The sequence below is a fragment of the Staurois parvus genome, unplaced genomic scaffold (genome assembly GCF_062004578.1).
Source record: "Staurois parvus isolate SC_StPar_1 unplaced genomic scaffold, SC_StPar_1.0 ptg001376l, whole genome shotgun sequence".
Classification (NCBI taxonomy): Eukaryota; Metazoa; Chordata; class Amphibia; order Anura; family Ranidae; genus Staurois; species Staurois parvus.
In genome coordinates, this window is record NW_028319172.1 from 419,775 (window position 1) to 445,000 (window position 25,226).

The 25,226-nt window shown below is 47.4% G+C and overlaps 1 protein-coding gene across 1 annotated transcript in view; it reads left to right on the forward strand.

The window, feature by feature from the left end:
- Positions 1–25,226, forward strand: part of GPR162 (G protein-coupled receptor 162) — a 119,841-nt gene that overhangs the window by 12,011 nt on the left and 82,604 nt on the right. The window lies entirely within an intron of this gene.

Below are 25,226 nucleotides of genomic sequence, written 5' to 3' on the forward strand. Positions count from 1 at the left end.
CCCCTCTGTCACCCTACTATAACCCCACATTACCCCTCTGTCACCCTACTATAACCCCACATTACCCCTCTGTCACCCTACTATAACCCCACATTACCCCTCTGTCACCCTACTATAACCCCACATTACCCCTCTGTCACCCTACTATAACCCCACATTACCCCTCTGTCACCCTACTATAACCCCACATTACCCCTCTGTCACCCTACTATAACCCTACATTACCCCTCTGTCACCCTACTATAACCCTACATTACCCCTCTGTCACCCTACTATAACCCTACATTACCCCTCTGTCACCCTACTATAACCCCACATTACCCCTCTGTCACCCTACTATAACCCTACATTACCCCTCTGTCACCCTACTATAACCCTACATTACCCCTCTGTCACCCTACTATAACCCTACATTACCCCACTGTCACCCTACTATTACCCCTCTGTCACCCTACTATAACCCTACATTACCCCTCTGTCACCCTACTATAACCCCACATTACCCCACTGTCACCCTACTATTACCCCTCTGTCACCCTTCTATAACCCTACATTACCCCTCTGTCACCCTACTATAACCCCACATTACCCCACTGTCACCCTACATTACCCCTCTGTCACCCTACTATAACCCCACATTACCCCTCTGTCACCCTACTATAATCCCACATTACCCCTCTGTCACCCTACTATAACCCCACATTACCCCTCTGTCACCCTACTATAACCCCACATTACCCCACTGTCACCCTACTATTACCCCTCTGTCACCCTACTATAACCCTACATTACCCCTCTGTCACCCTACTATAACCCCACATTACCCCACTGTCACCCTACTATTACCCCTCTGTCACCCTACTATAACCCTACATTACCCCTCTGTCACCCTACTATAACCCCACATTACCCCACTGTCATCCTACTATAACCCTACATTACCCCACTGTCACCCTACTATAACCCTACATTACCCCTCTGTCACCCTACTATAACCCCACATTACCCCTCTGTCACCCTACTATAACCCCACATTACCCCACTGTCACCCTACTATAACCCCACATTACCCCACTGTCACCCTACTATAACCCCACATTACCCCTCTGTCACCCTACTATAACCCCACATTACCCCACTGTCACCCTACTATAACCCCACATTACCCCTCTGTCACCCTACTATAACCCTACATTACCCCTCTGTCACCCTACTATAACCCTACATTACCCCTCTGTCAGCCTACTATAACCCCACATTACCCCTCTGTCACCCTACTATAACCCCACATTACCCCACTGTCACCCTACTATTACCTCTCTGTCACCCTACTATAACCCTACATTACCCCTCTGTCACCCTACTATAACCCTACATTACCCCTCTGTCACCCTACTATAACCCTACATTACCCCTCTGTCACCCTACTATAACCCTACATTACCCCTCTGTCACCCTACTATAACCCCACATTACCCCTCTGTCACCCTACTATAACCCCACATTACCCCACTGTCACCCTAATATTACCCCTCTGTCACCCTACTATAACCCTACATTACCCCTCTGTCACCCTACTATAACCCTACATTACCCCTCTGTCACCCTACTATAACCCTACATTACCCCTCTGTCACCCTACTATAACCCTACATTACCCCTCTGTCACCCTACTATAACCCTACATTACCCCTCTGTCACCCTACTATAACCCCACATTACCCCTCTGTCACCCTACTATAACCCTACATTACCCCTCTGTCACCCTACTATAACCCTACATTACCCCTCTGTCACCCTACTATAATCCCACATTACCCCTCTGTCACCCTACTATAACCCCACATTACCCCTCTGTCACCCTACTATAACCCTACATTACCCCTCTGTCACCCTACTATAATCCCACATTACCCCTCTGTCACCCTACTATAACCCCACATTACCCCACTGTCACCCTACTATTACCCCTCTGTCACCCTACTATAACCCTACATTACCCCTCTGTCACCCTACTATAACCCCACATTACCCCACTGTCACCCTACTATAACCCCACATTACCCCTCTGTCACCCTACTATAACCCTACCCGACTATCTAACTGACCTATATAACTTCTCTTCTTGGCATTAAGTTTGGAAACGGTGACCTTTGTATTATATATGGTAACTTGTTGCTCTGCAGCCAATGACAATGTACCAGAACCTCTCCACTGAGCAGCAGCTCGGACTTTCCTCATTCATTTGCAACACTCTATACTATAATTCTACCATCATTCGTAAAAACCCCTCTACATAAATAACCTAATCCCTGGTAATCCCACAACCCCACCAGCCTTTACATAACCCCATTGTCATCCTCCTCTAATCCTTTGTAAACCGGCTGACATCCTATCATAATGCTCTGTAACCCCACAGCTATCCAATCATAATACTGCCGTGTCCACCGCCACCAATCCATACTCCAGCTGATACTCCAACGTCATTCTACATAACCCCATTCCCACGTCATTGTACCCTACTGCTACCCCAATACCACCCTACATACCCTGCTAACACGCTGTATATAAACCAACTGCCACCCCAATACCACCCTACATACCCTGCTAACACGCTGTATATAAACCAACTGCCACCCCAATACCACCCTACATACCCTGCTAACACGCTGTATATAAACCAACTGCCACCCCAATACCACCCTACATACCCTGCTAACACGCTGTATATAAACCAACTGCCACCCTAAAATAATTCTACGTAACCCCGCTTCAACCATACTTTAATCCTATGTAACCCCCCCTGCTACCCGAACCTTATCCCTTCCCCACTGCTACCCGAACCTTATCCCTACCTCACTACTACCCGAACCTTATCCCTTCCCCACTGCTACCCCAACCTTATCCCTTCCCCACTGCTACCCGAACCTTATCCCTACCCCACTACTACCCGAACCTTATCCCTACCCCACTGCTACCCAAACCTTATCCCTACCCCACTGCTACCCGAACCTTATCCCTACCCCACTGCTACCCGAACCTTATCCCTACCCCACTGCTACCCGAACCTTATCCCTACCCCACTGCTACCCGAACCTTATCCCTTCCCCACTGCTACCCGAACCTTATCCCTACCCCACTGCTACCCGAACCTTATCCCTACCCCACTACTACCCGAACCTTATCCCTTCCCCACTACTACCCGAACATATCCCTACCCCACTACTACCCGAACCTTATCCTTTCCCCACTACTACACGAACCTTATCCCTACCCCACTGCTACCCAAACCTTATCCCTACCCCACTGCTACCCGAACCTTATCCCTTCCCCACTACTACCCAAACCTTATCCCTACCCCACTACTACCCGAACCTTATCCCTACCCCACTGCTACCCGAACCTTATCCCTACCCCACTGCTACCCGAACCTTATCCCTACCTCACTACTACCCGAACCTTATCCCTACCCCACTACTACCCGAACTTTATCCCTACCCCACTACTACCTGAACCTTATCCCTACCCCACTACTACCGGAACCTTATCTCTTCCCCACTACTACCCGAACCTTATTCCTACCCCACTGCTACCCGAACCTTATCCCTACCCCACTGCTACCCGAACCTTATCCCTACCCCACTACTACCCGAACCTTATCCCTACCCCACTACTACCCGAACCTTATCCCTACCCCACTACTACCCGAACCTTATTCCTACCCCACTGCTACCCGAACCTTATCCCTACCCCACTGCTACCCGAACCTTATCCCTACCCGTCCATAAAACTACATTACTCAACTGTCACTGTACAAAACCTTATATTACCCAATTCTATCTCACCACTACCCAATACCATACATTTTATCACTGTCACCTTATCATAACCAAAACTGCCCCATCATCACCCTATAACCCTACATAAGCCCCCTGGACCCCCCATCATAAACGTACATTACCGTATTGTCACCCTACTATAATTCTATGTGCCCCACTATCATCCTTCTGTATCCCTACATTAACCTGCTATCTCCCTACTATCACCCTGCATTACCCAACTGTCATCCTTTTATATCCCTACATTACCCCTCTCTTACCCTACTATAACCCTGTATTTTCCCTCTGACATCTTACTATAACCCTACATGATCCACTCTCATCCTACATAAACCCCTTTCATCCTACTATAATCCTTTATTACATCTCTTTCACCCAATTTTAACCCTCTATTACCCCTCTGTCACTCTATTACAGTATAACTCAACATTACCACACCGTCTCCCTACTATGATGCTACATTACCCCTCTGTCACCCTAAAAAACATCTATATTATCTACCTCTTACTGTACCTTAACCCTATAGTACCGCTCTGTCACCCTACTATAACCTCACATTACCCCTCTGTCACCCTACTATAACCCCACATTACCCCTCTGTCACCCTACTATAACCACACATTACCCCTCTGTCACCCTACTATAACCCCACATTACCCCTCTGTCACCCTACTATAACCCCACATTACCCCTCTGTCACCCTACTATAACCCCACATTACCCCACTGTCACCCTACTATAACCCTACATTACCCCTCTGTCACCCTACTATAACCCCACATTACCCCTCTGTCACCCTACTATAACCCTACATTACCCCTCTGTCACCCTACTATAACCCCACTTTACCCCACTGTCACCCTACATTACCCCTCTGTCACCCTACTATAACCCTACATTACCCCTCTGTCACCCTACTATAACCCTACATTACCCCTCTGTCACCCTACTATAACCCTACATTACCCCTCTGTCACCCTACTATAACCCCTCATTACCCCTCTGTCACCCTACTATAACCCTAAATTACCCCACTGTCACCCTACTATTACCCCTCTGTCACCCTACTATAACCCTACATTACCCCTCTGTCACCCTACTATAACCCTACATTACCCCTCTGTCACCCTACTATAACCCTACATTACCCCTCTGTCACCCTACTATAACCCCACATTACCCCTCTGTCACCCTACTATAACCCCACATTACCCCTCTGTCACCCTACTATAACCCCACATTACCCCACTGTCACCCTACTATTACCCCTCTGTCACCCTACTATAACCCTACATTACCCCTCTGTCACCCTACTATAACCCCACATTACCCCTCTGTCACCCTACTATAACCCTACATTACCCACTGTCACCCTACTATAACCCTACATTACCCCTCTGTCACCCTACTATAACCCTACATTACCCCTCTGTCACCCTACTATAACCCCACATTACCCCACTGTCACCCTACTATAACCCTACATTACCCCTCTGTCACCCTACTATAACCCTACATTACCCCTCTGTCACCCTACTATAACCCTACATTACCCCTCTGTCACCCTACTATAACCCCTCATTACCCCTCTGTCACCCTACTATAACCCCAAATTACCCCACTGTCACCCTACTATTACCCCTCTGTCACCCTACTATAACCCTACATTACCCCTCTGTCACCCTACTATAACCCTACATTACCCCTCTGTCACCCTACTATAACCCTACATTACCCCTCTGTCACCCTACTATAACCCCACATTACCCCTCTGTCACCCTACTATAACCCCACATTACCCCTCTGTCACCCTACTATAACCCCACATTACCCCACTGTCACCCTACTATTACCCCTCTGTCACCCTACTATAACCCTACATTACCCCTCTGTCACCCTACTATAACCCCACATTACCCCTCTGTCACCCTACTATAACCCTACATTACCCACTGTCACCCTACTATAACCCTACATTACCCCTCTGTCACCCTACTATAACCCTACATTACCCCTCTGTCACCCTACTATAACCCCACATTACCCCACTGTCACCCTACTATAACCCTACATTACCCCTCTGTCACCCTACTATAACCCTACATTACCCCTCTGTCACCCTACTATAACCCTACATTACCCCTCTGTCACCCTACTATAACACCACATTACCCCTCTGTCACCCTACTATTACCCCTCTGTCACCCTACTATTACCCCACATTACCGCTCTGTCACCCTACTATTACCCCACATTACCCCACTGTCACCCTACTATTACCCCACATTACCGCTCTGTCACCCTACTATAACCCTACCCGACTATCTAACTGACCTATATAACTTCTGTTCTTGGCATTAAGTTTGGAAACGGTGACCTTTGTATTATATATGGTAACTTGTTGCTCTGCAGCCAATGACAATGTACCAGAACCTCTCCACTGAGCAGCAGCTCGGACTTTCCTCATTCATTTGCAACACTCTATACTATAATTCTACCATCATTCGTAAAAACCCCTCTACATAAATAACCTAATCCCTGGTAATCCCACAACCCCACCAGCCTTTACATAACCCCATTGTCATCCTCCTCTAATCCTTTGTAAACCGGCTGACATCCTATCATAATGCTCTGTAACCCCACAGCTATCCAATCATAATACTGCCGTGTGCACCGCCACCAATCCATACTCCAGCTGATACTCCAACGTCATTCTACATAACCCCATTCCCATGTTATTGTAATTCTGCGTAATCCAACTGCCACCCCAATACCACCCTACATACCCTGCTAACACGCTGTATATAAACCAACTGCCACCCCAATACCACCCTACATACCCTGCTAACACGCTGTATATAAACCAACTGCCACCCTAAAATAATTCTACGTAACCCCGCTTCAACCATACTTTAATCCTATGTAACCCCACTACTACCCGAACCTTATCCCTTCCCCACTACTACCCGAACCTTATCCCTTCCCCACTGCTACCCGAACCTTATCCCTACCCCACTACTACCCGAACCTTATCCCTACCCCACTGCTACCCGAACCTTATCCCTACCCCACTACTACCCGAACCTTATCCCTACCCCACTACTACCCGAACCTTATCCCTACACCACTGCTACCCAAACCTTATCCCTACCACACTGCTACCCGAACCTTATCCCTACCCCACTACTACCCGAACCTTATCCCTACCCCACTGCTACCCGAACCTTATCCCTTCCCCACTACTACCCGAACCTTATCCCTTCCCCACTGCTACCCGAACCTTATCCCTACCCCACTACTACCCGAACCTTATCCCTTCCCCACTGCTACCCGAACATCCCTACCCCACTACTACCCAAAACTTATCCCTACCCCACTGCTACCCGAACCTTATCCCTACCCCACTACTACCTGAACCTTATCCCTACCCCACTACTACCCGAACCTTATCCCTACACCACTGCTACCCGAACCTTATCCCTACCCCACTACTACCCGAACCTTATCCCTACACCACTACTACCCGAACCTTATCCCTACACCACTGCTACCCGAACCTTATCCCTTCCCCACTGCTACCCGAACCTTATCCCTACCCCACTACTGCCCGAACCTTATCCCTACCCCACTGCTACCCGAACCTTATCCCTTCCCCACTACTACCCGAACCTTATCCCTTCCCCACTACTACCCGAACCTTATCCCTACCCGTCCATAAAACTACATTACTCAACTGTCACTATACAAAACCTTATATTACCCAATTCTATCTCACCACTACCCAATACCATACATTTTATCACTGTCACCTTATCATAACCAAAACTGCCCCATCATCACCCTATAACCCTACATAAGCCCCCTGGACCCCCCATCATAAACGTACATTACCGTATTGTCACCCTACTATAATTCTATGTGCCCCACTATCATCCTTCTGTATCCCTACATTAACCTGCTATCACCCTACTACACCCTGTATTACCCAACTGTCATCCTTCTATATCCCTACATTACCCCTCTCTTACCCTACTATAACCCTGTATTTTCCCTCTGACATCTTCCTATAACCCTACATGATCCACTCTCATCCTACATAAACCCCTTTCATCCTACTATAATCCTTTATTACATCTCTTTCACCCAATTTTAACCCTCTATTACCCCTCTGTCACTCTATTACAGTATAACTCAACATTACCACACCGTCTCCCTACTATGATGCTACATTACCCTACTATCACCCTAAAAAACATCTATATTATCTACCTCTTACTGTACCTTAACCCTATAGTACCCCTCTGTCACCCTACTATAACCTCACATTACCGCTCTGTCACCCTACTATAACCACACATTACCCCTCTGTCACCCTACTATAACCTCACATTACCCCTCTGTCACCCTACTATAACCACACATTACCCCTCTGTCACCCTACTATAACCCCACATTACCCCTCTGTCACCCTACTATAACCCCACATTACCCCTCTGTCACCCTACTATAACCCCACATTACCCCTCTGTCACCCTACTATAACCCCACATTACCCCTCTGTCACCCTACTATAACCCCACATTACCCCTCTGTCACCCTACTATAACCCCACATTACCCCTCTGTCACCCTACTATAACCCTACATTACCCCTCTGTCACCCTACTATAACCCTACATTACCCCTCTGTCACCCTACTATAACCCCACATTACCCCTCTGTCACCCTACTATAACCCTACATTACCCCTCTGTCACCCTACTATAACCCTACATTACCCCTCTGTCACCCTACTATAACCCTACATTACCCCACTGTCACCCTACTATTACCCCTCTGTCACCCTACTATAACCCTACATTACCCCTCTGTCACCCTACTATAACCCCACATTACCCCACTGTCACCCTACTATTACCCCTCTGTCACCCTTCTATAACCCTACATTACCCCTCTGTCACCCTACTATAACCCCACATTACCCCACTGTCACCCTACTATAACCCTACATTACCCCTCTGTCACCCTACTATAACCCCACATTACCCCTCTGTCACCCTACTATAATCCCACATTACCCCTCTGTCACCCTACTATAACCCTACATTACCCCTCTGTCACCCTACTATAACCCCACATTACCCCACTGTCACCCTACTATTACCCCTCTGTCACCCTACTATAACCCTACATTACCCCTCTGTCACCCTACTATAACCCTACATTACCCCACTGTCACCCTACTATAACCCTACATTACCCCTCTGTCACCCTACTATAACCCCACATTACCCCTCTGTCACCCTACTATAACCCCACATTACCCCACTGTCACCCTACTATAACCCCACATTACCCCACTGTCACCCTTACACGTCATTGTACCCTACTGCTACCCCAATACCACCCTACATACCCTGCTAACACGCTGTCTATAAACCAACTGCCACCCCAATACCACCCTACATACCCTGCTAACACGCTGTATATAAACCAACTGCCACCCCAATACCACCATACATACCCTGCTAACACGCTGTATATAAACCATCTGCCACCCCAATACCCCTCTGTCACCCTACTATAACCCCACATTACCCCTCTGTCACCCTACTATAACCCCACATTACCCCACTGTCACCCTACTATTACCCCTCTGTCACCCTACTATAACCCTACATTACCCCTCTGTCACCCTACTATAACCCTACATTACCCCTCTGTCACCCTACTATAACCCTACATTACCCCTCTGTCACCCTACTATAACCCTACATTACCCCTCTGTCACCCTACTATAACCCCACATTACCCCTCTGTCACCCTACTATAACCCCACATTACCCCACTGTCACCCTAATATTACCCCTCTGTCACCCTACTATAACCCTACATTACCCCTCTGTCACCCTACTATAACCCTACATTACCCCTCTGTCACCCTACTATAACCCTACATTACCCCTCTGTCACCCTACTATAACCCTACATTACCCCTCTGTCACCCTACTATAACCCCACATTACCCCTCTGTCACCCTACTATAATCCCACATTACCCCTCTGTCACCCTACTATAACCCCACATTACCCCTCTGTCACCCTACTATAACCCCACATTACCCCACTGTCACCCTACTATTACCCCTCTGTCACCCTACTATAACCCTACATTACCCCTCTGTCACCCTACTATAACCCCACATTACCCCACTGTCACCCTACTATTACCCCTCTGTCACCCTACTATAACCCTACATTACCCCTCTGTCACCCTACTATAACCCCACATTACCCCACTGTCACCCTACTATAACCCTACATTACCCCTCTGTCACCCTACTATAACCCCACATTACCCCTCTGTCACCCTACTATAATCCCACATTACCCCTCTGTCACCCTACTATAACCCCACATTACCCCTCTGTCACCCTACTATAACCCCACATTACCCCACTGTCACCCTACTATTACCCCTCTGTCACCCTACTATAACCCTACATTACCCCTCTGTCACCCTACTATAACCCCACATTACCCCACTGTCACCCTACTATTACCCCTCTGTCACCCTACTATAACCCTACATTACCCCTCTGTCACCCTACTATAACCCCACATTACCCCACTGTCACCCTACTATAACCCTACATTACCCCACTGTCACCCTACTATAACCCTACATTACCCCTCTGTCACCCTACTATAACCCTACATTACCCCTCTGTCACCCTACTATAACCCCACATTACCCCTCTGTCACCCTACTATAACCCCACATTACCCCTCTGTCACCCTACTATAACCCCACATTACCCCTCTGTCACCCTACTATAACCCCACATTACCCCTCTGTCACCCTACTATAACCCCACATTACCCCTCTGTCACCCTACTATAACCCCACATTACCCCTCTGTCACCCTACTATAACCCTACATTACCCTTCTGTCACCCTACTATAACCCCACATTACCCCTCTGTCACCCTACTATAACCCTACATTACCCTTCTGTCACCCTACTATAACCCCACATTACCCCTCTGTCACCCTACTATAACCCCACATTACCCCTCTGTCACCCTACTATAACCCTACCCGACTATCTAACTGACCTATATAACTTCTCTTCTTGGCATTAAGTTTGGAAACGGTGACCTTTGTATTATATATGGTAACTTGTTGCTCTGCAGCCAATGACAATGTACCAGAACCTCTCCACTGAGCAGCAGCTCGGACTTTCCTCATTCATTTGCAACACTCTATACTATAATTCTACCATCATTCGTAAAAACCCCTCTACATAAATAACCTAATCCCTGGTAATCCCACAACCCCACCAGCCTTTACATAACCCCATTGTCATCCTCCTCTAATCCTTTTTAAACCGGCTGACATCCTATCATAATGCTCTGTAACCCCACAGCTATCCAATCATAATACTGCCGTGTCCACCGCCACCAATCCATACTCCAGCTGATACTCCGACGTCATTCTACATAATCCCATTCCCACGTCATTGTACCCTACTGCTACCCCAATACCACCCTACATACCCTGCTAACACGCTGTATATAAACCAACTGCCACCCCAATACCACCCTACATACCCTGCTAACACGCTGTATATAAACCAACTGCCACCCCAATACCACCATACATACCCTGCTAACACGCTGTATATAAACCAACTGCCACCCCAATACCACCCTACATACCCTGCTAACACGCTGTCTATAAACCAACTGCCACCCCAATACCACCCTACATACCCTGCTAACACGCTGTCTATAAACCAACTGCCACCCCAATACCACCCTACATACCCTGCTAACACGCTGTATATAAACCAACTGCCACCCCAATACCACCCTACATACCCTGCTAACACGCTGTATATAAACCAACTGCCACCCTAAAATAATTCTACGTAACCCCGCTTCAACCATACTTTAATCCTATGTAACCCCCCCTGCTACCCGAACCTTATCCCTTCCCCACTACTACCCGAACCTTATCCCTTCCCCACTGCTACCCCAACCTTATCCCTACCCCACTGCTACCCAAACCTTATCCCTACCCCACTGCTACCCGAACCTTATCCCTTCCCCACTGCTACCCGAACCTTATCCCTACCCCACTGCTACCCGAACCTTATCCCTTCCCCACTGCTACCCGAACCTTATCCCTACCCCACTACTACCGGAACCTTATCCCTACCCCACTACTACCCGAACCTTATCCCTACCCCACTGCTACCCGAACCTTATCCCTTCCCCACTACTACCCGAACCTTATCCCTACCCCACTACTACCCGAACCTTATCCCTACCCCACTGCTACCCGAACCTTATCCCTACCCCACTACTACCCGAACCTTATCCCTACCCCACTACTACCCAAACCTTATCCCTACCCCACTACTACCCGAACCTTATCCCTTCCCCACTACTACCCGAACCTTATCCCTACCCCACTGCTACCCGAACCTTATCCCTACCCCACTACTACCCGAACCTTATCCCTTCCCCACTACTACCCGAACCTTATCCCTTCCCCACTGCTACCCGAACCTTATCCCTTCCCCACTGCTACCCGAACCTTATCCCTACCCCACTGCTACCCGAACCTTATCCCTACCCCACTGCTACCCGAACCTTATCCCTACCCCACTACTACCCAAAACTTATCCCTACCCCCCTGCTACCCGAACCTTATCCCTACCCCACTGCTACCCGAACCTTATCCCTACCCCCCTGCTACCCGAACCTTATCCCTACCCCACTGCTACCCGAACTTATCCCTACCCCACTACTACCCGAACCTTATCCCTTCCCCACTACTACCCGAACCTTATCCCTACCCGTCCATAAAACTACATTACTCAACTGTCACTGTACAAAACCTTATATTACCCAATTCTATCTCACCACTACCCAATACCATACATTTTATCACTGTCACCTTATCATAACCAAAATTGCCCCATCATCACCCTATAACCCTACATAAGCCCCATGGACCCCCCATCATAAACGTACATTACCGTATTGTCACCCTACTATAATTCTATGTGCCCCACTATCATCCTTCTGTATCCCTACATTAACCTGCTATCTCCCTACTACACCCTGTATTACCCAACTGTCATCCTTCTATATCCCTACATTACCCCTCTCTTACCCTACTATAACCCTGTATTTTCCCTCTGACATCTTCCTATAACCCTACATGATCCACTCTCATCATACATAAACCCCTTTCATCCTACTATAATCCTTTATTACATCTCTTTCACCCAATTTTAACCCTCTATTACCCCTCTGTCACTCTATTACAGTATAACTCAACATTACCACACCGTCTCCCTACTATGATGCTACATTACCCCTCTGTCACCCTACTATATCCTTACATTACCCCTCTGTCACCCTACTATATCCTTACATTACCCATCTGTCACCCTACTATAACCCCACATCACCCCTCCATCACCCTACTATAACCCCACATCACCCCTCCATCACCCTACTATAACCCCACATTACCCCTCTGTCACCCTACTATAACCCCACATTACCCCTCTGTCACCCTACTATAACCCCACATTACCCCTCTGTCACCTTACTATAACCCCACATTACCCCTCTGTCACCCTACTATATCCTTACATTACCCCTCTGTCACCCTACTATAACCCTACATTACCCCTCTGTCACTGTACTATAATCCCACATTACCCCTCTGTCACCCTACTATAACCCCACATTACCCCGCTGTCACCCTACTATAACCCCACATTACCCCTCTGTCACCCTACTATAACCCCACATTACCCCTCTGTCACCCTGCTATAACCCCACATTACCCCTCTGTCACCCTACTATAACCCCACATTACCCCTCTGTCACCCTACTATAACCCTACATTACCCCTCTGTCACCCTACTATAACCCCACATTACCCCGCTGTCACCCTACTATAACCCCACATTACCCCTCTGTCACCCTACTATAACCCCACATTACCCTCTGTCACCCTACTATAACCCCACATTACCCCTCTGTCACCCTAATATAACCCCAGATTGCCGCTCTGTCACCCTACTATAACCCCACATTACCCCTTTGTCACCCTAATATAACCCCAGATTACCGCTCTGTCACCCTAATATAACCCCACCTTACCCTTCTGTCACCCTAATATAACCCCATATTACCCCTCTGTCACCCTACTATAACCCTACATTACCCCTCTGTCACCCTACTATAACCTTACATTACCCCACTGTCACCCTACTATAACCCTACATTACCCCTCTCTCACCTTATTATAACCCCACCTTACCCCTCTGTCACCCTAATATAACCCCATATTACCCCTCTGTCACCCTATTATATCCCCACATTACCCCTCTGTCACCCTACTATAACCCTCTGTCACCCTAATATAACCCCACATTACCCCTCTGTCACCCTAATATAACCCCACATTACCCCTCTGTCACCCTAATATAACCCCATATTACCCCTCTGTCACCCTATTATATCCCCACATTACCCCTCTGTCACCTTACTATAACTTTATATCACCCTACTGTAACCCTATATTACTCCACCGTCACCCTACTATGACTCTATATTAACCCATTGCCACCCTTCTATAACCCTATATTACCCCACTGTCACCCTACTATAACTCCATATTACCCCACTGTCACCCTACTATAACTCCATATTACCCCACTGACACCCTACTATAACCCTACATTACCCCACTGACACCCTACTATAACCCTACATTACCCCTCTGTCACCCTACTATAACCCTACATTACCCCACTGACACCCTACTATAACCCTACATTACCCCACTGACACCCTACTATAACCCTACATTACCCCACTGACACCCTACTATAACCCTACATTACCCCACTGTCACCCTACTATAACTCAATATTACCCCACTATCACATTACTATAACTCCATATTTCCCCACTATTACCCTACCAGGGGTGGACTGGGGCCCCAGGGCAAAAGGGGATCATTGGGCCCCTGTGTCCTTGCCCACACTCAAAACACACCCAAAAAAGCCTATAAAAGGTACCAGGGGCATTTCATGGGGCCCCCTAATGACCCCGGGCCCTCGGGCAGTGCCCAAGTGCTTGAAAGGTCAGTCCGCCCCTGCACCCTAGTTGAACTCCATATTACCCCACTGTCACCCTACTATAACCCTACATTACCCCACTATCACCCTACTATAACTCCATATTATCCCACTGTTACCCTACTATAACCATATATTACCCCTCTGTCACCCTACTATAACTCCATATTACCCCACTATCACCCTACTATAACCCGAGGTTACCCTACTGTTACCCTAATATAACCCCACATTACCCCTCTGTCACCCTACTATAACCCCACATTACCCCTCTGTCACCCTACTATAACCACACATTACCCCTCTGTCACCCTACTATAACTCCATATTACCCCACTGTCACCCTACTATAACCCCACATTACCCCTCTGTCACCCTACTATAACCCTACATTACCCCTCTGTCACCCTACTATAACCCTACATTACCCCTCTGTCACCCTACTATAACCCTACATTACCCCTCTGTCCCCCTACTATAACCCTATGTTACCCCACTGTCAACCTTCAATAACCCTACATTATCCCTCTTGTCACCATACACTACCCCTCAGTCATCCTACCGTAACCCTGTATAATTAGTAGATAATTGATTAAATTATGCCCCAAGGTCAGCTCTTACTTGCATTTGAGACCTTGGAGGAAAAAAAGTTGATGTCGTATATAAATGTCCTGGAATTACACACCCTCTATAACCTCATTATTTCTAATTGAAGTCAGTGAGTCCCAAAGCATTCTGCCTGGGTGTTTTTAGACAAGCGACATATGGCTTTACGTTGATGCATGGAACCTGCTTGTTGGAGAATAGTCTCACTCAGGTAACTGACAGGAAACATCTGCTTCTGTGGGCCACAGTGGCCAATCTGGCAAGGGTAGGATCATGAACATGGCACTGATAATCTTGTAGAATAAACTGTGCACTTTCAGTGACACACAGTAAAGGGGAAGCATGAGTTCATGTGATTATTCTGCTTTTTGAGGCTTCAGTATTGCTGTGTCTCAACAGGATTCAAAAGGGGGCACTTGAAAGGCATACTGGAGACTTGCTAAGCAACCCCAACCACTGGGGGGGCAACGGTAAGCCCGGTGGTAATGGTTGCTCAGTTAACCAACCATTGGGGTGCAACGGTAAGCCCAATGGTAATGGTTGCTCAGTTAACCAACCCCAACCACTGGGGTGCAACGGTAAGCCCAGTGGTAATGGTTGCTCAGTTAACCAAGCACTGGGGTACAACGGTAAGCCCAATGGTAATGGTTGCTCAGTTAACCAACCCCAACCACTGGGGTGCAACGGTAAGCCCAGTGGTAATGGTTGCTCAGTTAACCAACCCCAACCACTGGGGTGCAACGGTAAGCCCAGTGGTAATGGTTGCTCAGTTAACCAACCCCAACCACTGGGGTGCAACGGTAAGCCCAGTGGTAATGGTTGCTCAGTTAACCAACCCCAACCACTGGAGGGGCAACGGTAAGCCCAGTGGTAATGGTTGCTCAGTTAACCAACCCCAACCACTGGGGGGCAACGGTAAGCCCATTTGTAATGGTTGCTCAGTTAACCAAACCCAACCACTGGGGGGCAACGGTAAGCCCAGTGGTAATGGTTGCTCAGTTAACCAACCCCAACCACTGGGGTGCAACGGTAAGCCCAGTGGTAATGGTTGCTCAGTTAACCAACCCCAACCACTGGGGGGCAACGGTAAGCCCATTTGTAATGGTTGCTCAGTTAACCAAACCCAACCACTGGGGGGCAACGGTAAGCCCAGTGGTAATGGTTGCTCAGTTAACCAACCCCAACCACTGGGGTGCAACGGTAAGCCCAGTGGTAATGGTTGCTCAGTTAACCAACCCCAACCACTGGGGGGCAACGGTAAGCCCAGTGGTAATGGTTGCTCAGTTAACCAACCCCAACCACTGGGGCGCAATGGTAAGCCCAGTGGTAATGGTTGCTCAGTTAAGCAACCCCAACCACTGGGGGGCAACGGTAAGCCCATTTGTAATGGTTGCTCAGTTAACCAAACCCAACCACTGGGGTGCAACGGTAAGCCCAGTGGTAATGGTTGCTCAGTTAACCAACCCCAACCACTGGGGTCCACTCCAAGTGCATCCAACCTTGAACTCTTGTATTTAACAACCCAAAGAAAAATAATTAACGATGGCACAAGAACTGGTTTCTCTGGGTATATTGTTTGTTTCTTTAAAAAAGGGGGAACAAATAATAAGCTGCAAGACTTTAACGCATTTCATTCTTAGCAGCACTTTCTCATAGATTGGAGTCGGAAAACCCGGGGTGCAACAGCCTGGACTGAGCCATATGGCCTAGTACATACTTTGATGTGCACCAAGCCTTTCTTCAGACCTGAACATAGCATGGAAAAATTGAGGGTTTGGCCAGTGATTTGCATTTCTTCTGGGGATGAAAGATTTCCTCTTTGAGTGCTGTTAGTGTGGCTGGACTGCAGCTAAAAAGCGTGTCCTTCTTTTCCGTGGTGGTGAGAACTCAGCCTAAAGGTATACCTCCAACCTTTCAAGATGAGGAAGAAGGACATCTTCTAACACATCAGATAGAATATGTAATCTTCTTACTTTCTTGATCACATAGACAACATTTCTGGATCACGCATTGACCCTTCATCACATGCCTGATGAAGAGTCCCTTTGTGGTCCCGAAATGATGTCTTTCGAGGTCAGGGGTCTCTAAGTGTTCTAAACAAAAGGGCGAGTTTACTGTGTTTTAGACTTCAGAAGGGCTGGACTGTGACCACTGACAGTAGAAAATGCCCATCAGTGGGAGAAGACAATGGGATGGATTTACTAAAGGCAAATTGCCCAAGATCTTATTAAAAGTTCCCTGTAACAAGGGAGCAATGTCCTGCAGCCCTGTCAGAGATGTTGGAGGGGTGACTCAGATTTTCATAGTCATCTAGTTGGTTTAAGAGGGACTCACTTTTCTTGTCCTGGCTGGCACATTTGTCCTTTTAAAAAGCTTAGGGAAGATTCTTCTTGTTCTGGTTGACCAGAATGACCATACTTGTAAGATCTTGACAACTTGAGGTGCTGCAAATGTTCTTTAGATGTGTACAAAATTATACGCATCTAAAAATGACTGTGATGGACTGCCTGACACCCCGACTGGGTATCTCCTCCAAACTACAACGTCCTCCACTCTGGAACCAGAATATAGCAAATTTACCCAAATCATTGGACAGAACCGACGTTGGAGTAAAACAGGACTGACTTTATTATCAAACAGCACAGCATTTATACACAAAAACCTGCCCCCTAGACAGGTATGGCACACATTACAATTCCCAGAAGAAAATAAATTACATTACACTAAAAAATAAACAATCACACACAAGAAAACAATGGATTCTTTCCCGGCACCAAGCAATCTGGACTCTGGAGGTGATTACCAATTCAATACCGGGCAATTTTACACCTTCCTGCCCAGGCCAGTTTTCAGGTTTCAGCGCTCTCACACTTTGAATGACAATTGCGCGGTCATACAACATTGTACCCAAACTAAAATTTTATCATTTTCTTCACACAACTAGAGCTTTCTTTTGGTGGTATTTAATCACCGCTGGGGTTTTTATTTTTTGCTAAATTAACAAAAAAAGACCAAACATTTTGAAAAAAACACACGTTTTTCTTTGTTTCTTTTATAAAAGTTTGCAAATAAATAATTGTTCTTCATAAATTTAGGCCGAGATGTATTCTGCTACATGTCTTTGGAGAAAATAACCCAAATTAGGATGTATTATTTAGTTTGTAGGAAAGTTCTAGAGTTCACAAACTATGGTATAGATCTGAAAATTGATCAATCCTGAAGTACTGACGGCCAATCTAATTTTTTGAGGTCCAAGAATGTCAGGACAGTACAGATATCCCCCAAATGTCAGAACAGTACAGATATCCCCCAAATGTCAGAACAGCACAGATATCCCCCAAATGTCAGACCAGTACAGATATCCCCCAAATGTCAGGATGGTACAGATATCCCCCAAATGTCAGGACAGTGCAGATATCCCCCAAATGTCAGAACAGTGCAGATATCCCCCAAATGTCAGGACAGTACAGATATCCCCAAATGTCAGGACAGGACAGGACAGATATCCCCCAAATGTCAGAACAGCACAGATATCCCCCAAATGTCAGAACAGTACAGATATCCCCCAAATGTCAGGACGGTACAGATATCCCCCAAATGTCAGGACAGAACAGATATCCCCCAAATGTCAGGACGGAACAGATATCCCCCAAATGCCAGGACGGTACAGATATCCCCCAAATGTCAGGATGGTACAGATATCCCCCCCAAATGTCAGGATGGTACAGATATCCCCCCCAAATGTCAGGACAGTACAGATATCCCCCAAATGTCAGGACAGTACAGATATCCCCCAAATATCAGGACAGTACAGATATCCCCCAAATGTCAGGACAGAACAGATATCCCCCAAATGTCAGGACAGAACAGATATCCCCCAAATGTCAGGACAGTACAGATATCCCCCAAATGTCAGAATAGTACAGATATCCCCCAAATGACCCCTTTTTGCAGAGTAGACAGTCCAACGTACTTCATAAGAGGAATGGCGAGTTTTTTGAAGTTGTATTTTTTTTGTCATAATTTTTTGGAAAATGAAAAAATTAGTTTCACTATTTTTTTTTTACATATTGTCACCAGTGCAGTACAGCGTCATCATATAACTGGCATGGCGGTGATCAGGGACACTGACTGGTGACAGTATGAAAAAAAATATATTTTTTTTTTATTTTTTATTAAATTTTTTTTATTTTTTTTTAAAAAAAATTTCATATTTCACTATGACCAAAGTAGTACAATGTTACCATAGTAACACTGTACTACTTTGGGGAAGTGATCAGTTTTTATTTATTTTTTTTTTTTTACACAATTTCCTTATAGCTAAGAATTACTTTGCTATAAGCAAGCATTTACCTGAATGACATCGATTCATTCAGGGTTTTTTTTTTTTTTTTTTGTGCTTAGCTGTGATTTGGTCACAGCTAATCACGACATGTGCATGTGACCTGCTGTGACCATTCACAGCTAGACACTAGTATACAATGGATGGCATGAATGAAGCCATCCATTGTATACAACTGTCATGTGACCTGCTGTGATTGGTCACAGCAGGTCACATGGTACCGGGCAACGGGGCCGATACTCGGATCTGTCATTGGCCGTGTCCAAGGTACACGGCCGGTGACAGATCGCGCCGCTGCACTGCTCTGCAGGAGCGCAATTTGCGCATGTGCGGGAGGACGCCATATGGCGTCCACCCGGAACGCTGATGACATTTGCCGCCCGCCATTCGGCCATAGGACGGGCAGCAAATGGTTAAACAAAGTGAGAGATTATCACCTAAACCAAATTACAGCAAACAATAGTTGATGCCAGGAAACCTGTAACAGAAAATAATGTTTATTAACCCCACCTATGCTGGAATTGGCCCCCTGCACATAACACATCTCTTCAGGATAATAGCTCCACTATGTACAGTATGCCAAGGGGTCCTAGAAACAGCCCCTCCAGCCCTAATTGCATGGAAAGGGTAGCTGGTATAATTCACAGCCAACCAGGTACCCAGGGAAGTGATATAACCAGGGGCGGACTGACCATTCGGGCACCCGGGCACTGCCCAAGGGCTCAGGGTCAGTAGGGGGCCCCATGAGATGTTCCTGGTACCTTTTCATAGTCTTTTTTGGGTATGTTTGAGTGTGGGCAAGGACACAGGGGCCCCATAATTTCCTATTGCCCAGGGGCCCCATGAGTTGTCAGTCCACCGCTGGTCCCTAACCCTCAAGGGGCGTACAATCTAAGGTCCCTATCTCACATTCATACATACACATACTAGGGACAATTTAGACAGGAGCCAATTCACCTACCAGCATGTCTTTGGAGTGTAGGAGGAAGCCCATGCAGGCACAGGGAGAACATGCAAGCTCCAGGCAGGTGGTGCTGTGGTTGGGATTTGAACCAACAACCCCAGTGCTGCCAGGTGGAAGTGCTAACCATTTAGTCACTGTGCTGCCTGAATATGTCTACCATCATTCTGTAAAGCGCTGCGCAAACTGCAGTCGCTATATAAATCCTGTATAATAATAATAAGTCTGTTGGTGGGATCTCCATGTTGAGTTTCCGGCACTCCTACATTTATCCTTGAATTACTGCAATGGTTCTGTGTCCTAGAAATGCAGGTAATGAGCTGTGCATAATGGACTTATTCCCCTCACCTAGCCCCTTAGGACTCCTCTCTCCTCCTTGGTGCCAGCTTGAGTAAAGGTGCACTGCGGTATTATGCAAGTGGGCAAAATGAGGAAGGACCGGTGAAGAGAGATACTGTATTTATTTCAGGTACTTATATAGCGCCGTCAATTTACTCAGCACTTTTCATATATATTGTACATTCACATCAGTCCCCGCCCCCGAGGAGTGTACAATCTAAGGTCCCTAACTCACATTCATACATACACATACTAGGGCCAATTTAGACAGGAGACAATTCACCTACCAGCATGTCTTTGGAGTGTGGGAGGAAACCACACAGGCACAGGGAGATTGGCCAGTACTAGGGTTGCACTCTTCTCTTGGCTCACATGTATGGTTCTTCTGGGGACACAGGGGAATGGCCAGTACTATTATTATTATTATACAGGATTTATGGCGCCAACAGTTTGCTCAGCGCTTTACATTATAGTGGGAGACAATACAGTTCAGTACAAGAGGGCCCTGATCCTTGGAGCTTACAATCTAGGAGGGAGGGGTAAATGGTACAATATGTAATAACTGTGGGGGATGGAGTGGTTGGAAGAGTAGAGGATTCCAGTATTAGCAGAGGGCGGGATAGGCTTCCCTGAAGAGAGAGGTTTTCAGTGATCGCCTAAAAGTCAATAGAGTAGGCGATAGTCTGATAGATTGTGGTAGAGAGTTCTATAGCATGGGGGAAGCCCTGGAGAAGTCCTGGAGACGAGCATGGGAGGAGACAAGGGAGCTAGAGAGTAGGAGGTCTTGCGAGGAGTGGAGAGGACGGTTTGGGTGATATTTAGAGACAACATCGGTGATGTAATTTGGGGCAGTGTTGTGGATGGCTTTATATGTCAGTGTTAGTGTTTTGAATTTTATCCGTTGAGCAACTGGGAGCCAGTGAAGGGATTGGCAGAGAGGGGTGGAGGACACTGAGTGGAGGCCAGTGGAGGGATTGGCAGAGAGGGGTGGAGGATACTGAGTGGAGGCCAGTGGAGGGATTGGCAGAGAGGGTTGGAGGACACTGAGTGGAGGTCAGTGGAGGGATTGGCAGAGAGGGGTGGCAGATACGGAACGGTTAGTAAGGTGGATGAGTCTGGCAGCAGCATTCATGATAGACTGAAGAGGGGATAGACTGTGATGAGGTCGGCCAATGAGGAGGGAGTTACAATAGTTGAGGCATGATATGACAAGAGAGTGAATACGTTGCTTAGTGGTTTCTGGGGTTAGGAACGAGCGTATCTTGGAGATGTTGCGGAGGTTGGAGATGTTGCGGAGGTGAAGTCTACATGATTTTGTCAGCGATTGGATTTGGGGCTGGAAGGACAGATGGGAGTCTAGGATTACACCTAGTACCCTGGCATGAGGGGAGGGACTGATGATTGTGGTATTGATCTTGATAGAGAAGTCGGGGGAGGGGGCACGGGCTGGGGGAAATACTAAGAGCTCAGTTTTGGAAAGATTGAGTTTGAGGAAGTGGAGTGACATCCATGCCGATATGTCGCTTAGTAGGTTAGTAATGCGAGAGGAGACTGAAGGGGTGAGGTGAGGGATAGACAGATAGATTTGCGTGTCATCAGCATAGAGATGGTAATTGAAGCCATGGGAGTTTATCAATTGACCAAGGAAGGAGGTGTAGATGGAGAAGAGAAGGGGTCCAAGGACAGAACCTTGAGGGACCCCTACAGACAGAGGGAGTGAAGAGGAGGTGGCAGCGTTATAGGTAATGCTGAAGGAGCGCTGCGATAGATAGGAGGAGAACCAGGAGAGAGCAGAGTCTCTGAGGCCAAGAGAGTGTAGTTTTTTTAGGAGGAGGGCATGGTCAACCGTATCAAAAGCCGCGCAGAGGTTGAGTAGTAGGAGTATTGAATAGTGGCCATTGGTTTTAGCAGTTAGTAAATCATTAGTGAGTTTTAGTAGGGCAGTTTCAGTGGAGTATAGAGGTTGAAAGCCAGACTGTAGAGGGTCGAGAAGGTTGTTGTTGGTGAGGGGGAGCTCAGGCGATTGTAGACTAAGCGTTCTAGGAGTTTAGAGGTAAACGGGAGCAGGGAGATGGGTCTTAGGTTGTTCAGGTTGGTGGGGTCCAGGGAGGGTTTTTTTAAGTGATGCGTGCATGCTTTAGAGGGGAGGGGAAGGCACCTGTAGAGAGGAAAAGATTGAAGATGTGAGTGAGGGAGCGTAGGATGGAAGAGGAGGGTGACCGAAGGAGTTGTGAGGGGACAGGGTCCAGGGGGCAGGTGGTGAGGCGGGCTTCTGAGAAAATCTTAGTGACCTCTTCGGTAGTAGCGAGGTCAAAAGAGGAAAGTGTTGAGGGAGGTTTAGAATGAGGAATGCTAAGTGGGGTGGATGTCTGTGTAGTGGTGATGCCCCTATGAATTGTATCAATCTTGTTTTTGAAGTGGTTTGCAATCTCGTGGGCAGTGAGTGAGGTGCTAGGTGGGGGTGGAGGCAGAGAAAGTAGAGAGTTAAAAGTAGAGAAGAGCCGACAAGGACTGGAAGAGAAGGTATTAATGAGAGTGACAAAGTAGGCTTGTTTAGCAGCGTGAAGGGAGGAAGTGTATGTTAAGAAGACAGATTTATATCGGGTGAACACTTGTTGGGATTTGATTCGCTCCAGCGCGCGACTGTGTCGTTTGAGATTTCTGGTGTGGTCAGTCTGCCAAGGTTGCAGCGGTCAGGGCCTGATGCTTCGTGTTGTTAGAGGAGCAAGTGAGTCTAAAGCGGATGAAAGCGAATTGTTGTAGACAGCAGTGACCAGGTCGGGGCAGGACAGAGGAGAGATTCTGTCATAGAGTTGGTCAGTTGCAGAGTGGAAGGGAGCCGGGTTCAAGTTTCGGATATTTCTTCTGGTAATTGTTTGCTGTTTGTTGGGATAGGTGTTAGAGGACGAGGAGACTGTGAAGGTGATGAGATTGTGGTCATGAGGGGAAAGGGGGTGTTTGTGAGGTTGTAGGGAATACAATGATGAGAGAAGACAAGGTCCAAAGTATTCCCTTCGGAGTGAGTGGAGGACTGTATACACTGTGCTAGTCCAAAAGAAGAGGTTATGTTGAAGAGTTGGGATGTAGCCGGGTTATCGACATTAATAGGGATGTTGAAGTCTCCGAGAAGTTTCACTCTTCTCTTGGCTCATATGCATGGGTTCTTCTGGGGACACAGGGGAATGGCCAGTACAAGGGTTGCACTCTTCTCTTGGCTCACATGTATAGGTTCTTCTGGGGGCACAGGGGAATGGCCAGTACTAGGGTTGCACTCTTCTCTTGGCTCACATGTATGGGTTCTTCTGGGGGCACAGGGGAATGGCCAGTACTAGGGTTGCACTCTTCTCTTGGCTCACATGTATGGGTTCTTCTGGGGGCACAGGGGAATGGCCAGTACTAGGGTTGCACTCTTCTCTTGGCTCACATGCATGGGTTCTTCTGGGGACACAGGGTAAAGGCCAGTAATAGGGTTGCACTCTTCTCGGCTCACATGCATGGGTTCTTCTGGGGGCACAGGGGAATGGCCAGTACTAGGGTTGCACCTTGAACTTTACATACACACCCGCAGCGGTTCGCATGACCGGGGTGCTATTGTGATGCGGTGCGGAATTCGCATAGAAACCTGCAAATTCCGCAACACATCAGTGTGAACCCGAGCTATCCACGAGGTGCTTTCAGTTCTTCAGCATGGGGTCTACTAAGGTTCCTGTGGTTACCAAGCAGAAATCTACAGACCTTTTACCTCTGAGATACCTTGTGGGCAGTCCAGCCTGGCCTGGCCGGCATGCAGGACCTCTATCCAGCCAGCTCTGACTGATGGCCTTTATTCCAGTTGCTTTTCCAAGAGTATTCACCCACTGGAACAGACACACCAGTCTCCTAAAACATTTTACTGAAGAAGTTTATATGTACAGTCAGCCACGCTGGGAAATGGTGGCACCACATTTGCATAAGTTGAAAAATCATT